Here is an 18,139-nt window from a genome sequence, read left to right on the forward strand (position 1 = left end):
ATTAATGTATGATATTTTTTGATAGTTTTAGTTTAGTTTAAGGTGATCAACAGTGCATTTGTTGGTAAGTCCTGGGAATATTGAATAGTATTTGTTACTTCTTATATTACATGCTTCTTTTAATGTAACATAATGTTCCATTGACCCACATTGGCCATCATTAAACCCAAAAAATAGGTTAGTTGATTCCCCTCAGTTCAGACAACAAAGCAACAGTATTTTTCCGTGTTATTTTTGTTGTTGTTGAGGACCTATTGTGCTGAAGAGTGCATTCTGTTCTGCTTTTTTTTTCGTTCTTTTTTTCCTATGAGCATTGGCTATTACTAATGCGGTCTGGGTAGACAGCATACCTCTTAAGACAAGATAGAGTGTTCGAGAAATAATAGACTTGCGTGTACTCAATCCAGCCATTCAATCTGTGGCTTTGTCTTGAGCATTATAGTGCCATGCAGTGTAGGCTATACACCATGATCAATATCAGTATCATTGTGATTGTTTTGTCTGAGATCATTGTTTTGCATCCTTCATATTATATCTGCATTGTTTTTAAACATCTGTTGCAGCATTTTGACAGTTGTATCGTAACATTTAGTCCCATATATGGATATTTACTCATTTGTTCGAATATCATTTTACAGGAAAGTTCAAACTCTTCCTCATTGAGCCCATACAACCCATGACGTCATTTAAAGGCAATTCAAAAGTCATCACAGGAAATTATAGATCTTTCTATTGCAGATTCCACGTAGCCTGAAGCATAAGAAATTGGTTGTCAGGATATTAACGGACATCAATTAGAGGCTTTGGATTCTGGAAATGACTGCTAATTCTTTAGACTCATTTTAAACTGTATGCTGTAGGCGTTAAATGAGATTGAGAAGAGGATAAAATGAATTATATCATTTATTGATCCTATTGACTGCATGGAATTCAACTCTTTAAAGTTGTGATGAAACAGAAGTAGAGATTTAGAGATCTTCTCTAAGAAAAAGAAAAACATGTAAGTTATAGGGACTTGGTTCTGCCTTTGTTTGTTGACTGGATGGAGGCAGATCTGTATGCGAGCTTGCAGTCGTTTGAAAGGTGATTGTTTAAGCGACTAAATGATTGTAGAAGACCGGCATTCATCAGAAAAGTCTGTCGTTTCACCAAAAGATTGAGTTATTAAATTTAATTAAAATCTTCAAGGTCAAAAAATGTTTTAATAAATGAAACATGCATGGATGAATCATTCACAATAAGAGATATGCTAAAAAAAAAAATTCTGCTGACTTTAAAGGTACGGTAGGCAATTTTTGGAGAGGCATTAAAAGCATAAGATCCCACCCTCCCTTCAGAGCGTCTTCACAGCCACGCCTCCTTCAAAACACATTAAACGCGTGCAAACAAAAGCGTCACTAGAAACACTGGTAAACTACCTCATGTCTCAAAGCACATAACATTACAATAATAATGAACATAAACAACATAAAGAGCACTGACCTGTACCGCCAATTCGAGTCACGAACCGCTCCGAGTATAACGTCACGGGTTTCCATCTCTTCCAAATTACAGTAGTAATGGTGTGAACGCAGCATAAGCTGGTTGTTTTGGTTCAGGAGGAACTGTAACAGGCCGCTGCTGTTTCGGTTGCGGTGCTCGGTGACTGACGTCTGTCTAACTCTGCATAGCATGAAACGCGCTGATGCCTCGCGAGCAGGTGTGCGGAGGTATGAACATACATACGCTGACAGGCAGGTAGGACATCGTATCATTGCATTTGGACCGAATACATTGATTGGACGAACATTTTTGTGGTCCACAGACCATATATATATATGTATATTCCCCTCAGTGAACATTGATTGCAACATTGATTGAATATGTCCTCATTTATATATACATATAAATAAATGTTGACCACTTAACATAGTGATTACAATCAGGATGTGAAGAGCCTTTCAACCAGCACAACAAAAATGTTTCTGGAACAAATCACCTACCCTGCCTTTAATTCTTATTATGTACATCTATATTTCAGTCCAAAACATCTGCTGATAGAAGCATCTTCATAGGTAAATTACTTCACGTCAAATATCACAGTGCTATGAGCATAACTAAACGTTTCAGAACAACACAATTAAACGTCCATAAACATATTTCTCTAATTATGCAGGTAGAAATAAGGTGGCAATAACATTTCAATGACAACATCAGGGCTACTAAACTCGTTTCTTGAATCCAATTAAGAAACCCTGTTCTTGGAAATGGTCATTAATTTTAATCAGTTTAAAGTAGAAGTAGAAGTAATGCTGTTCTTATTAATTCAGCAGACTATGAGGACAGATTTGACAGACCTCTGCACATAATCAAGCACTTAGTCACTGTCTTACATTAAGTAATCAGTCATTCCGCTTTTAAAAATGCTCTATGCTTTTTATGAATTCTGAATCAAACATCTTTTGATAATGGATCAGTGTAACAACCCTCTCAACATGTTGGTTTTCCTCATAAAGCGATAACAATGAATATAATCTGTAAATGAATAAAATAAAATACAAAAATGTGAAGCCATGGAGATTGCAACTAGTAACACTTCAGTGGGGATCATTTTAAGTGGCAATTTGAATAAATGCCACTATAGCTTTAATGTGCTGCTGGGGATTTTGAAAGCATCGTATTGATCCATAAAACTCAGGAGAATTACAAGGTGATGATGGTTTTGCTTGCTGTGGGGGGTCATAGCTGGAAATATGCTTGTAAAAGAGCACCATTCCTCTCCCACTGGCATGTTATCTTCATAAACGCTACAACAAAGTGGTAGTTTCATATTAATGAGCTATGAAATTTATTTAAATCAGTATTTTATGTTGACAGGTTTTTGCATATTTAATCACGGTATTAAAAGTTTCAATTGGCGCTGACCTAATGTTAAAGGTTTAGTTCACCCAAAAATTCTCTCATCATTTACTCACCCTCATGTCTTGCCAATCATGTAGGAAATCATGTCTTCTTTCTTCTGTGTATGGTCAAAAAGCATTCTTTATATATCCTCAGTGCATTTTTATTTATTATTTTTGGGTGAATGATCCCTTTAACCCTTGGATTTCTTTTATGAATTGTGAATTATCTTTGCGTACTCTTTAAGTCACTTTAGTCGAAAAGCTTTCGCTAAACGACAAGCACGCATGAGATATGAGCGTAAATTAATCCTGAGGGAACGACAAAGCATCTGAGTACTCTGCCCCTTAAAAGCTTAAAACTAACACTTATTTTAGGACATGACAGCCTTGACTGTTTAAAACACTTGCATTCAATGTGACCTGCTGGATTTACAATAGATTGTACTTAAAGGGATAGTTCACCCAAACATGAAAATGAATTTATTCATCCTCATGTCTTTCCAAACCTGTAGGACTTTCTTTTCTCTGTGATTCATAGAATTATATAATTTGAGAAACGTCTCAATGTTTTTTTTTTGGAAGTCAGAGCAAAACTGTTTGGTTAGATAAAGGTTCTTAATTGGATTGCATGAAGAATCTTTAACATTCATGGAACCTTTCCATTGCACAAAAGAAGAAAAAAAAAATGTTATAAGAACTGTTCACTGAATGGGTCTTTGAGGAGCCCAAAATGGTTCTTCTATGGCATCACTGCGAAAACCCCCTTTTGGAACTTTTATTTTAAAGAGTGAACTAACATTCTTCAAAATAACTTATATTTATTGTGCTCAGCAGAAGAAATAATAATAATAATTATTTTAGGATGAACTATCCCTTTAATATAAATAATAATAATTATTATTTTAGGAGGAACCATCCCTTTAATATAAACCTCTGAATTTCCTCATGATTATTCAAATGTCAAGTTTAAAATGAATAACAAAAATCAGTTTCCACAAATTAAACTAAAAGATAATTGGTGCACAATTAAATATGATTGTGCTGTGTAGTTTGGGTATAAGAAGACTTTTTTTATCAGCTCTCATATTCAATTTCCTGCAGGGTGAAGAAGGGATATCAGAATCATAATTACAGTGTCACTCAGGCTATGGCCGAACAGCACTAATGACAGGAACAGTTAATTAAATTCTGCCACACATATGAGAGCACTAGGCTATTGTGTTATCACTGATTTGCCATCAGCAATAACTTTTATATTTACACCTTCTTGAGTGGATAAGATACTGAACATTGAAGGTGAGTTATGCAAACAGGAAGAGCTGCTCTTTAGGGCTACTTTTGAGTGTGATAATATTTGCTTAGACCGGAGAAGATAAGTAATTTAGTTTTCCTGCTATTATTACATTATTGGTCACTGCAGTTAACTGAGGGGTTTGATTGTAGAACAGAAAACGCCTCATTTATTACTTTTTTTATTTAAAAAAGTTCATAAAGAGATTGTAAAACTAATCCATACGAATATGAATACGTCCAAATTTTCTGAACAGACTCAATTGCATTATATATTAACAGACTGAATTTAGGCTTTTATTCTCATAAACATTCATCAACTTACACATCAGTTGTGGTAAACAAGCTCAAGCATGCTTGCTTGACACGCAAGAACCAGTGAGGTTCATTCTTGTGTTACACAGCACGTTTGAGCTTCTCAAGAACCAATGAGGTTCATTCTCGTGTTACACAGCACGTTTGAGCTTCAGCAAGAACCAATCAGGTTCATTCTCGTGTTACGCAGCACGTTTGAGCTTCAGCAAGAACCAATCAGGTTCATTCTCGTGTTACGCAGCACGTTTGAGCTTCAGCAAGAACCAATCAGGTTCATTCTCGTGTTACGCAGCACGTTTGAGCTTCTCAAGAACCAGTGAGGTTCATTCTTGTGTTACGCAGCACGTTTGAGCTTCAGCAAGAACCAATCAGGTTCATTCTCGTGTTACGCAGCACGTTTGAGCTTCTCAAGAACCAATGAGGTTCATTCTCATGTTACGCAGCACGTTTGAGCTTCAGCAAGAACCAATCAGGTTCATTCTCGTGTTACGCAGCACGTTTGAGCTTCTCAAGAACCAGTGAGGTTCATTCTTGTGTTACGCAGCACGTTTGAGCTTCTCAAGAACCAATGAGGTTCATTCTCGTGTTATGCAGCACGTTTGAGCTTCAGTAAGAACCAATCAGGTTCATTCTCGTGTTACGCAGCACGTTTGAGCTTCTCAAGAACCAATGAGGTTCATTCTCGTGTTATGCAGCACGTTTGAGCTTCAGCAAGAACCAATCAGGTTCATTCTCGTGTTACGCAGCACTTTTGAGCTTCTCAAGAACCAATGAGGTTCATTCTCGTGTTACGCAGCATGTTTGAGCTTCAGCAGGAACCAATCAGGTTCATTCTCGTGTTACGCAGCACGTTTGAGCTCCTCAAGAACCAATGAGGTTCATTCTCGTGTTATGCACCACGTTTGAGCTTCTCAAGAACCAATGAGGTTCATTCTCGTGTTACGCAGCATGTTTGAGCTTCAGCAGGAACCAATCAGGTTCATTCTCGTGTTACGCAGCACGTTTGAGCTTCTCAAGAACCAATGAGGTTCATTCTCGTGTTATGCAGCACGTTTGAGCTTCTCAAGAACCAATGAGGTTCATTCTCGTGTTATGCACCACGTTTGAGCTTCTCAAGAACCAATGAGGTTCATTCTCGTGTTACGCAGCACGTTTGAGCTTCTCAAGAACCAATGAGGTTCATTCTCGTGTTATGCAGCATGTTTGAGCTTCAGCAGGAACCAATCAGGTTCATTCTCGTGTTACGCAGCACGTTTGAGCTTCTCAAGAACCAATGAGGTTCATTCTCGTGTTATGCAGCACGTTTGAGCTTCTCAAGAACCAATGAGGTTCATTCTCGTGTTATGCACCACGTTTGAGCTTCTCAAGAACCAATGAGGTTCATTCTCGTGTTACGCAGCACGTTTGAGCTTCTCAAGAACCAATGAGGTTCATTCTCATGTTACGCAGCATGTTTGAGCTTCAGCAGGAACCAATCAGGTTCATTCTCGTGTTATGCAGCACGTTTGAGCTTCTCAAGAACCAATGAGGTTCATTCTCGTGTTATGCAGCACGTTTGAGCTTCTCAATAACCAATCAGGTTCATTCTCGTGTTACGCAGCATGTTTGAGCTTCAGCAGGAACCAATCAGGTTAATTCTCGTGTTATGCAGCATGTTTGAGCTTCTCAATAACCAATCAGGTTCATTCTCGTGTTACGCAGCACGTTTGAGCTTCAAGAACCAAAGAGGTTTGTTCGGTTAATGTTAGTTTATGTAGTTTATGTTCGCTGATCAATGTTTAAATGTGAATAAAAATGAAATCTAAATTTAATCAGTACATCATATAAAGCGATCGAGTCTTCAGAATATTTGGACTAAACTGCACAATTCATATGGATTAGTTTTACGATCTCTTTATATTCACTTTTTTGAAGTGTCAAGTTGTCAGTTGCATGGACTGTCTGAAGAGACAGAAATCTCTCAGATTTCATCAAAAAGATCGTCATTTGCATTCTGAAGATGAATGAAAGTCTTACGGGTTTGGAACGACATGAGGGTGAGTATTTAATGACATAATTTTCATTTTTGGGTGAAAAAATCCTTTAAATACAACCTAAATACTGGAAACTCATTACGACAGATATGTAGTCAGACATGACATTACGCCATAATTCACTATTCTATTCTAATATAAGAGAAACTTGTCCATTAACCAAAACAAAACAATGCCATGCTTAAGTTGTATTTATTTCCTTTTTTCAGCAGGTGAATCTGACATGACCTGCTGCTGCACATATTGTAGCGCATTTATATTTAGCTACATAACATGCATCAAATTTATAATTTATGAGATGTCTATAATGATTCCTTGATTCCTTCCACTGATAAATTTGCAATGTCTAGCTGTGTTTTTAAACACATACAAACATCTCAAAGGCACATTTCACTGTTTGTCATTCACATTTGCTTCAGGTACATTTTGTGTTCATCTGAACGCAACATCAATTAAATGCTTAATTGAAATTAACATTAAAAACGTCCACTTTCTCCATTAATTCATACAAAGATCAATATTTACATAAAACATGCAGTGGCACTAAACGATCTTTGCTGGGTCAATTGTGCACCCTGTCAACATTTGTGAGCTCACAAACAACAACTGAATTAGAAAGATTTAAAAAATGTTCAAGCTGTTAATATAGTTACTGTTACATAGTTGTAGTGAACTTCGAATCTTAAAAGTGGGTATATATAAATATATATATATTTAAAAACGACTTGCAGATAATATAATATTAATTAAATAAAAGGCCATGAAAGTGTGCTTAAAGAGAGTACACTTTATTACTGTTTTTACTTAACACATTTAATTACACTTTTTTTAAAATGCACTTATAATAATGTCAAACAATTAAAGTTCTACTTTGAAGCACATTCAATTCAATCCACATTTAGTTGTATAGTGCTTTAATGCATAGTTTTAAAGCAGCTTTACAGAAAATGCATGTTTTTACATTACAATTTAGAGTAATCCCTTATAAGATGATAAGATGTGCCCAAGTAATGTCCATATGTCAAAAATGTATAGTTCTAAGATAATACAAATCATATAGTTCATGATTTACATCATGTATTTATTTAGGCAGAAACAATGAGCTCAATAAAGCAATTATTACAAGTTGACAAGTATTACAAGAGACAAATATGAAAACGCTCTCCCTCCTTTAGTGGACTTAGATATCCTAGGTACTACCAAAAGTCCAGAGTTTTGAGACCTTAAAGAGCATGATGGATTGTAGCACAGTAGAAGATCAGTTAAGGAGCTAAACCATTTAGGGCCTTATAGGTCAGAAGCAATACTTTGTAATCGATACAGAACTTAATAGGTTACCAGTGTGGAGATAATAAAATTGGGGTTATATGATCATATTTTCTTGACCTGATAGAGAGCTGCATTTTGGACTAACTAGCTTGCAGGACAACCATGTAATGCACTACAATAATCCAGAGGTCATTAATGCATGAACTAGCTTTTCAGCATCAGAAACAGATAACATGTTCCGCAGTTTAGCAATGTTTCTGAGGTGGAAGAAAGCTGTTTTTGTAACATATGAAATATGATTTTCAAAAGACAAGTTCCTGTCTAATAGAACAGCAGGTCTTTAAAGGGATACTCCACTTTTTTTGGAAATAGGCTCATTTTACAACTCCCCCAGAGTTAAACAGTTGAGTTTTACCGTTTTCGAATCCATTCAGCCGATCTCCGGGTCTTGGGGGTCCCACTTTTAGCATAGCTTAGCATAATGAATTGAACCGGACAAGACCATTAGCATCTCTCTCAAAAAAATTAACAAAGAGTTTCGATATTTTTCCTATTTAAAACTTGACTCTTCTGTAGTTACATCGTGTACTAAGACCGACGGAAAATGAAAAGTTGCGATTTTCTTGGCTGATATGGCTAGGAACTATACTCTCATTCCTGCGTAATAATCAAGAAACTTTGCTGCAGTACCATGGGTGAAGCAGGCGTAATGATATGACACAGCACCTGATAATAGTCCCCAGCTCAGTAGCCTATTATCAGGCGGCATGTGCTGCGTCATATCATTACGCCTGAATGGATTCGAAAACGGTAAAACTCAACTGTTTAACTCTGGGGGAGTTGTAAAATGAGCCTATTTCCAAAAAAAGTGGAGTATCCCTTTAACTGTAGAGGATGAAGTAACAGTACATCCTTCTATATGCAAACTGTAAGAGATTCTTTGTACAGGTTTTTGGTCTGAAAAGTAATACCTCAGTCTTATCCGAATTTAATAGAAGAAAATTACTGGCTATCCAATATTTTATATCTTTAACACGCTCTGTCAAATTTGATAATTTAGAGATTTCATCTGGATGTGATGAAATACCTGAGTATCATCAGCATAGCAGTTGATACTAATTCTATGTCTTTTAATAATGATATTGAAAATAGCAGAGGGCCTAGAACAGACCCTTGTGGCACTCCATCATTTACTGTTGTTTAATTTACTGTCAGAAAATTCCCTCCTTAGTGCCTGTCCCTGAATACTAGTGTAATTTTGTAATCGATCTAAGAATATATAATGATATATAGTGTCAAACACAGCACTAAGATAAAGAAAACCATTTTTTTAAGATGCAGCCTTGGTCAGAAGCTAAAAAGGAATTTGTACTTTTAACTAGCGCAGTTTCTGTGCTGTGATGGGGCCTGAATCCTGACTGAAAATGTTTATGAATATAAATTTCTTGGCACATGACTCAGAGTTTAGAGACGAGATAATGTTGTGAAGGGGCTCTGCTGCTACAGGTAACAACTATTTTTAGCAATTTGGAAGGTATTGGATCTAATAAACATGTTGTTGGTTTAGATGCAATACGTTTATTTAGCTCTTGTATTGTTTTGGTTATTTTCTATGAGTTTTCCGAGATGCTTGGCCTTGGCGGCTTAAAGAGCCTTTTTTATTGTGTGTATATGTAGTGTATAGTGTGTATGTGTCTGACGTTTGTTTGATTATTGGTTTGCTGTGTTTCGGTTGTACATTTTAACATTTGTACTGTAATTTTTTTATTGTTATGTAAACGTGTAATTTTACTCTCTTTTAGGGTGACTTTTACCATCTGTCTAGGGACTGCAGATGAAAAATAGCCTTTTGGCTAACTCTGGCATAATGACAGAAATGTTTATTAATATGCACTGTCCCTGTAATAAATAAATAATAATAATTGATTCTAAGACACATGTAGGGTAGAGTGGGGGAAAACGCCCCCCTTAAGGAAAATGTGACATTACAGTGAAACAAAACATAAATGTGACTAGAATTGCCATCCCGGTTTTGAGTGACTATGGCAGGAGTTATTCACCAAATATAAAAATTGCTTAGCCTTCATAATTAATTAGCATTTTGACTGAAAATATTTTTGTACAAAGGGGGCGTTTTGCCCCAGCGGTGGGGTAAAACGCCCCCCAAGGTGGGGTAAAATGCCCCCTTTCTTACAAACCAGTTTGCTTGATAGATCAACAGCAAAATTAACAGACAATAGTTTTTAATCTCTAAAAGTAAAAGGCAAGTAATGTATAAACATGTATATATATTAATATTTATTTCAGCAATGTCCAAAATAGCCAAATTTAACTACCTTCCATCAGTGAGCTAACTTTGCTAGCAAGCTAGCTAGTTAATGTTCACTTGAGGTAATTTTTTCATGTTTTGTTCAAATATTTAGATTTTACCACCTAGTTATACTGCATTAAGTGTAAAACAAAGGATTTGATAGACAGAAATATTTTATTATAGTAATTATGATAGAGAGAAACTATGCTCCCAGGGGGGCGTTTTACCCCTCAGCGTAGGGGGCGTTTTACCCCACAAGCTATGACTTTTTTAAAAAATGTTTAATTTTTTTTATATAATTTTATTCCTTATAAATAATATATGATCTCAAACTACAGACTTCACTATTCATCTATCATACATAACTGCGATATCCTGCAGAACAATATTCTCTTAAACACTTATTTACTAATATCTGAAAATTATAGCATTTACCATGTAATCCTCTTCTCTTAAAATATGTCGCTGGTGTCAGCTTCTCCATAGAGATTTGTATATCCCCGTTATCAACGTAGTGCATAGCAACAGTAAAAACCTATATTGACTATTTTTAGTGGCTATTTTGGGAAAAACAGGTGGGGGGCGTTTTACCCCAGGGGGGCGTTTTCCCCCACTCTACCCTACTTTTAACTGCAGTGTGTTTTTTGAAATGATAATTTAAAGTTAATATATTTTAAATGTAATAAATTGCAACTTTATAATTATAATGTGTAATTATAAATATATTTATAAACATGACATGCAATTTTCAATAGAAATGACATTAAAGTGTGGGGTTTTGGATAATGGATGAGAGGAATAATTTAGTCTTTGCTGTGTTACCAGGGTGAAGAGGAGATAGTGAAGATGGATCGGGGACCGGAGTGAAGCACACACTTCGTTGCTGTTGGAGTGAGTGGGCAGGTGAGTATACAGTATAACTTGCAGGCTTGACTTATTGGAACATTAGGAGGGTCTCTGGAGGAACACTGGAGAATCACTAGGAGAAGAATTAGTCCTCCTCAGTATTTTGTTCCAATCACCTGGATTTGCTAATTAGCACAGTTTTCCAGCCAGGAGATAGAACTAATTAGTGAAATCAGCTGGCTGAGTTCACGGGTGGAATAACCACATGGCAGGACTTTTACTTTCTGACCCCTGGTCTTTACACCTCTGAATAAGAGGTAAATGAATCAAGTAGTCTAACAATGAAACCAAATGCTGACTGAATGTAAGGTGTGTGCTTATATGCAGGAGATCAGTGCCATGCTGATGAGGAGCAGGTGATTAGTATTCAGATAAGTGTGATCACTGTGAGGGAGTGGCGGTGGAGCCTGGTGAATCCGTGCATCCTATATCCATAAGATAAACAGCTTTCTGAAAATGAACACCGAGGCTTCTTCATGGTGAGTTCTGCCTCCTATGAAGGTCACAACCCCAGAGTCACGGATAATGTGTTATTCACATGCAGGACAAAAAAGAGAATAATAAAATCCAAGAAAGCCTGACCACATGGCTTGTTTTCTTAGATGTCAGGAGAAAGCCATATCTGTTTGTTTTAGGCTTATTTTTCAGTACCCATATTGTAAATAAGATACATGACTCCTTTTTCACATTTTCTTCAGTGACAACAATTTCTTCACCTTAATCTTAAACACACCTCCATGACCTTTTCCCTTTCTGTGAATTTATTGACAGCATGGCTTTGATGAAAAACAGGCTGATAATTTGAAAGCGCTCGTCCAATTTTCATGTGGTCTCCCGAGTGCTGGCGGTGTGGCCCATGGTGCGACTCGATGCTGTGACTATTCCAGCAGGGACCCTAGGTGTCACAAAATACATTACCAGCCTTGTTTACCCTGGGAGAGAACACAATTGCTATAATTATTGTCATTTTCATCAAAGCCAGTGAAAGCTAATGCGGTGTTAGTGTAATGCTGTAAAATTACAGGGGACGCACTTAGACATTGGAGAGGGATAACTGCTGCCCTACTTTTCACTCTATCATTTCTTTCACTTTATCTATATATCTCTGCCCTATATAATAGATGCTGAAAATTACAGGGGCTACTTACCCCTTTAAATTGAGTAAATGATGAAAGCCATATATTAACTAATAAACAGTTAGTTGCGATCTTTGAATCTGGTTGGTCAAGCCAAGTGTGCTGATATCTAGTCCAACAGCACCGGGACTTTTCCCTGTTTCTCACACATCCGCTTGTGTTTGTTCCAGACAGACTGTCAGTCTGTGTGTTAGAGAAGGAGATTTTTCAATGACAGTAGGCGGTGACAAATAATTTATGATTCGTGTAACTCAAAATACTGATTCATTCAGGAACAAAACAAGTGACTATATTTATGAGTAAGTCATTGAATCATTCACTCAACCGATTTGTTCAAAAGGAAATACCACTTTGTTGGGTTGTTTCTTAGCAACAGGCAAGTTTATGTGGCTTTGGCTTTGTGTGGAACTATTTTTAATGAAGCAAAAATGGAGTCTATTCACAGTCTATGACGCATTTCCACAGTTATTGGCATTGCAAATCTCATATAAATCTTGCAGTTTTTTACATTTTAATAAAAAAAATAATTAACTATAAAACTATCATTTGTATTGCATTACTTTGGCATTAAATTACAAAATTATAATAATTATACCACTGGCTGAGAGAGTGATGTAATTTTTCTTTCTTTTGACTGCCGCAATCAATCTCTACATTTGATTCCTCTTTTGAAAAGTCATGGAAATGCTATCCGTGATTTTTTTTCCTTTACTTTTCCAGCAAAAGAGAAGACAAAAAACCGACAACTTCTACATCTGACAACACTGGAAATGGGTCAACTGAACTGTTGTAAGACATTTCATATATTTGCTGCTCAGATGATATTGCTTAATGTTGACAAAGGTTTTTCATTGAAAAAATTTGGATATGACAATATGTTATGAGACAGTGTGTTCAACAAAAATGTGCATACCTAAGCAAACTTTGTTCTTAATTCTGATTAAAAATTTCACCTAGGGATCTTTTTTCTGTAATACTACAACAAAACTTGCATGAACTTTCAGATATAAATTGAATTAAATCATAAAACCTTAATCAACACCTTAATCAACACTGACATTTTGGAAGGTAGAACGACCAAATGATTATTAATTACGCCTTTTTAAACTCAAGGCAAATTAAATGTGAAATTAATGAAACTGACATTAACAATGTCTATGTAATATTATTATTATTTTAGAACCACAAGGTTAAACATTTTGTTTTTGTTTTGTTTTTGTGCCAAAAATATAATGATTTGACTGTCTTTGCTCCAAGAGAAAAGAGTTTGAATGAACATCTTTGAGAAATGCGTGATAAAGGAAAATGTCAAATAGAATAATTTGCATATTCGCTTATTAGGAATGATTGCTCTGAATATTGCTCTATTCATGTAAAATGTGTAATTGCAAGGCTCGACAGATGACTAAACCCTTTCTCTCCTGTTTTTTTCCCCTTTCTAAATTAATATGTATGAGAAGGGCTGTAAAATCTGTTCATGGCTCCCTCACTAAAGAGGTGCCATTGCAGATCTTCAGATGATGAAGGATTGACAAATGACAGTCTTTAAATTGCCTATCAGTTTCAACAGGAGACAAAACTTTACAGTCAAACTCATTGCTTCAACTTCTTTTGTATCAAAAAGCAATTATATTTCCTAATAACATTTGTAATTTTTTGCCATCTAATATGGCATTTAATTGATAAAAATGTACAGAAATTCTTGGATCTGTTCAGCATTCATGCAACGGTGATTTAGTCATTTAAAGGCGTAGACAACCAGGCTAGATTGATCATATAGCGATATTATTCAACTTTGGGCAGGCTCAGCTAGCTTACAGCTCATGCTCAAACCCTTTTTATATGTTGTTTATGTTCTGATTTGAAAATGACTTGAGATGAAAACATGTTATCCTTAGGGTGACCAGATGAGATTGGCTGAAATTCGGGACGGGGGAGACAGGGGGTAGGCCTACTATGATATTAGACTACATAGCCTATAATAAAAGATAATGAATTTCAAACCTTAACCAAACATATTTTTATTCAAAGATCATCAGTCTGTCATTAGTCTTTAGTCTGCCACAAAAAAAAAAACATTAAAATCATGAACTCAAATGTCATTGTGAAAAAATAAAAATAAAAATTGACTGTTGTAACAGTGCGAAAATCAGACCTTTCAGGCTATAGCCTAACGCTAATAAGCCTTACGCCAAAATTATTATTACAACTAAATTGTTGGTCATTAAATAAGAAAACTAAATAATTGTGTAGATGATTTGCTTTGTGTAACCTGACATCAGACATTAGGCCGAAGTATTTTTTTGCACACAGTGCCGCGACCAATCAATCAATCCTTTACAACTGGCTGCCTGCACATTCACTTTCCTTGCGGCTGCGGCAACTTGCGCTCGCTTATCAATGCATATTAATTGGCGCCTATGGTATCTTTGTAGAACTTAAAAAAAAAGAAAATCCAATCATTCCATTAACTTTTTCCCCGCCAGCATTTTTTTTATAGAAGGTGCCAGCCACCGCCAGCTTTTTTGATAATTTTCACAAAACTTGCATGGCCCCCAGAATATTTTGTTATAAAGAAAGAACGCAGGTTTATTGTGGCCAGCCTAAGGCACACCTGTGCAATAATCATGCTGTCTAATCAGCATCTTGATATGCCACACCTGTGAGGTGGATGGATTATCTCGGCAAAGGAGAAGTGCTCACTAACACAGATTTAGACAGATTTGTGAGCAATATTTGAGAGAAATAGGCCTTTTGTGTACATAGAAAAAGTCTTAGATCTTTGAGTTCAGCTCATGAAAAATGGGGGCAAAAACAAAGTGTTGCGTTTATAATTTTGTTCAGTGTATATTCTGCCATATAAAAACAGCATAGAGACCATAAAATAATTATACCACCATTTACTTGCATAAAGCAATTGCCACACTTCAATATGTGAATTATATTATCAGAAAACTGAACATTTAGCGTTTACATGTTAGTGTCAGGCTTTTATTTGCGCTTAATAGATAAACTACGGCGCTGCGTACTCGGGTTTATGGCTGCTGTAAATTTGACCTGCCACAAGATGGCGCTGTTTTCGACACTCTTGATGCTTTGAATCTTTTCCCGAAACAATCGGGAAAGCCTCAGTGCTTCATGAGGCTTAATTTGCCCATCCCTACTGTGCAGGTGATGAGTGAACACAAAGACAGGTGATCAGGATGACAGACGGAAGACTGGATACGGGATATGACAATCTCAGGTTAGTAGGGTGGTAAGGAATCTGACAGAAAGCAGTGTATACTCCGACGAATCCAGACAATGAGTGGATGGTGAACTGGGAATCTATAGGCTGTGTAGATGAGGGAGTGCAGGTGCAGCGAGTCAGTAATCTGGTGATTGTGAACGAGTGGGCGGGTGCTGGTGATTGGGTGATGATTGGGGCTGTGACCGTATGGCTGACTCTGTGACACCAAGAGTTCAGGGTATGTTTGACAGTAACCTTACTTTCTGGAATACCCCCCAGAGCATAAATATAAAACATAAAAAAATATAAATAATTATAGCTTCACACATTCTTTTAAAATTTGTTTTTTTTTTATCAACACTTGAATGTGGGTAAGTGCAATCTAAAAAACAAACAACATTTTTAAACAAAAGACAAACAAAATTGCACTTTTTTTGTGACTACAAAGACTACATTGTGTATAAGCAATGTTTTTATGCTTGTTTCTGCTTCTTTTTTGTCTGTTTTGATCCGGAGATTCGGTACTCTTTCAGAAGATGCATAATAGCGTCCCTTACCAAATAACAGTGAAAACATGGAAAGCCCGAAAATTCCATCGATGGCTGGGAAGCGTTGTCTCATAAATGATAAAAAAAAAAAATCTGTCAATGGCAGGAAAAGAGCTAAGAATTTGCGTTATCTTCTACTTAAGGGCAAAACATTTCCACATGCAACGGGTTCAAATTTTTCATGTGAATTCACCACGTTGACCAGCAGAATGCTGCTTTCTTACTACTGACAGTGGACAATGGATCTTTTTACCAGCAACATTTTGTGTGTGACTGTGCTTTTACTGGAATATAGCACAAGAGTTGTATGCTATTTTGTATGAGCTTTTTGCTCCATTTTATCAACCCAAGTCTATTTAAAACATTGATTCATTCAGGAACAAAACAAGTGACTGTATTTATGAGTCATTGAATCATTCACTCAACCGATTTGTTCAAAAATCGGATTCATTTAAAAATTAAATACCACTACGGTGTGTTGTTGCTTAGCAACAGCCAACAGTTTATGTGGCTTTGGTTTCGTTTGGAACTATTTTTGTTAGCGGAGAAAAACTAGATAAAGAAACTGGCAATATTGTGTCTGAAATAACTTACCCAGTAGTTACTCAGTGTTTGTGTATGGAGTCTATTCACTGACTATGATGCCACATTTCCACAATTATTGACATTGTAAATCTCTTAAAAATCTCATGAATCTCATCTTGTACATACACTTGTACTATTAACACTATGGACATTTTGTTGTATGCTATTTAATTTTGTATGGACTTTTTGCCCAGTAATAAAGCAAGGGGAATGCAATGGGAACATGACCTGGGACGGACTCAAACCAAAGTTTTTCAAGAGCACCACAGCTCAACATGTTGGACCACAAAACTATTCCCTCATCCTTTTATGATGGTTTTATGGTGATTTTATTTGGTGTGTGTGTGTGTGTGTTTGCCATTTTAGGACCTTAACATACATGGACACAATGAAATGTTATTATTCCACATAAGAAAGTCATATGGGTTTGAAATGAGTAATGGCAGAATTGTCTTAACTATTCCTTAAAGTCGGCAAATTTGGCATTTGCGAAGTGATTTCCATGCAAAATGTAGATCATTTGTTCGATGATGTCACGGCCTACCCAAAGTATTACCCAAAAAGCCTCTGAGTGTGAAATGAGAGTGCATATATGGCAACTAGGATTTCTTAAGAGTCTCTTGTATGGAATAAAAAAAAAAAAAAAAATGCCACTGAATTAATCACATGAAATCACGTTACCCCCTTAAGTTTAAAATGATGCAGTATCACAATTAGAACAGGAACCCAAGTGTTTGTTGACAGGTTAGCAGTGGTACTCTGTACATATTCCTGACTAACAGACAGACAAGGACATTTTGAAAAACCTCTCTACTTACCTCTGATTATATACACTTAAGATTATCAATTTTTAGATTGCACTTGATGAATAACGACTTGAGATGTGAGCCGGCTGTGCTGAATGGCTGTTGAATGGAGGTTATAATGTATTGTCTGCCATGGCAGCTTTGAAGTTGCATTCTTGAGAATAATGAGACATGACTCACCTTCTCTGCTCCTCTCTGCTTCAGGCGTGTCAATGCAGGAGACGTGAAAGTTACAGCTATTCAGGCTGGAGGGAGGAATCAGTCGACATGTGTTAAAAAGGTACACGCAAAAAAGCCCACACTTTTTACCCTATAAAACTTTGAACGTCAAGGTATGACAAAGAAAGCATGCAATGAGCCAGATATATTCTTCTTATTCGTGCCTTTTCTTTTGTGGTGCTGGAATAAACATTGATTTCACATAAACATTGATGCCAAATAAAAAAAAAACACATCTCTATACTTTATTGCATACGAGTTTTAAATTGCTCTAGGATGCCTTGCATAAACAGTGAATGTTGAGAGGGTGTCTTTGATCATGGCTTAGTTTCCATCACTAGTCAGTTTCGGTTCAGAAGCCACTCACCCGGTTTTCTGTGCTTCACTGGTTTCCTGTTGTAGACATAGCCTGAGGAATGGTAGACTGACACCTGTGTTTTCTCTGGAAGACCATGCTTTTCCAAGGGAACGGCACTCTTTCTCTCTGCTTATTGGGTACACATTTATAAAGCTCTTTATTGAGTGCAAACACTTCAATCATAATAGAGAACCACATAATAGCCCACAGCTCAGAGACCATTCTGTTGGGTTCCCAGTACTTATATTTTAT

This window comes from Rutilus rutilus, assembly GCF_951802725.1.
Source record: "Rutilus rutilus genome assembly, chromosome: 6".
NCBI lineage: Eukaryota > Metazoa > Chordata > Actinopteri > Cypriniformes > Leuciscidae > Rutilus > Rutilus rutilus.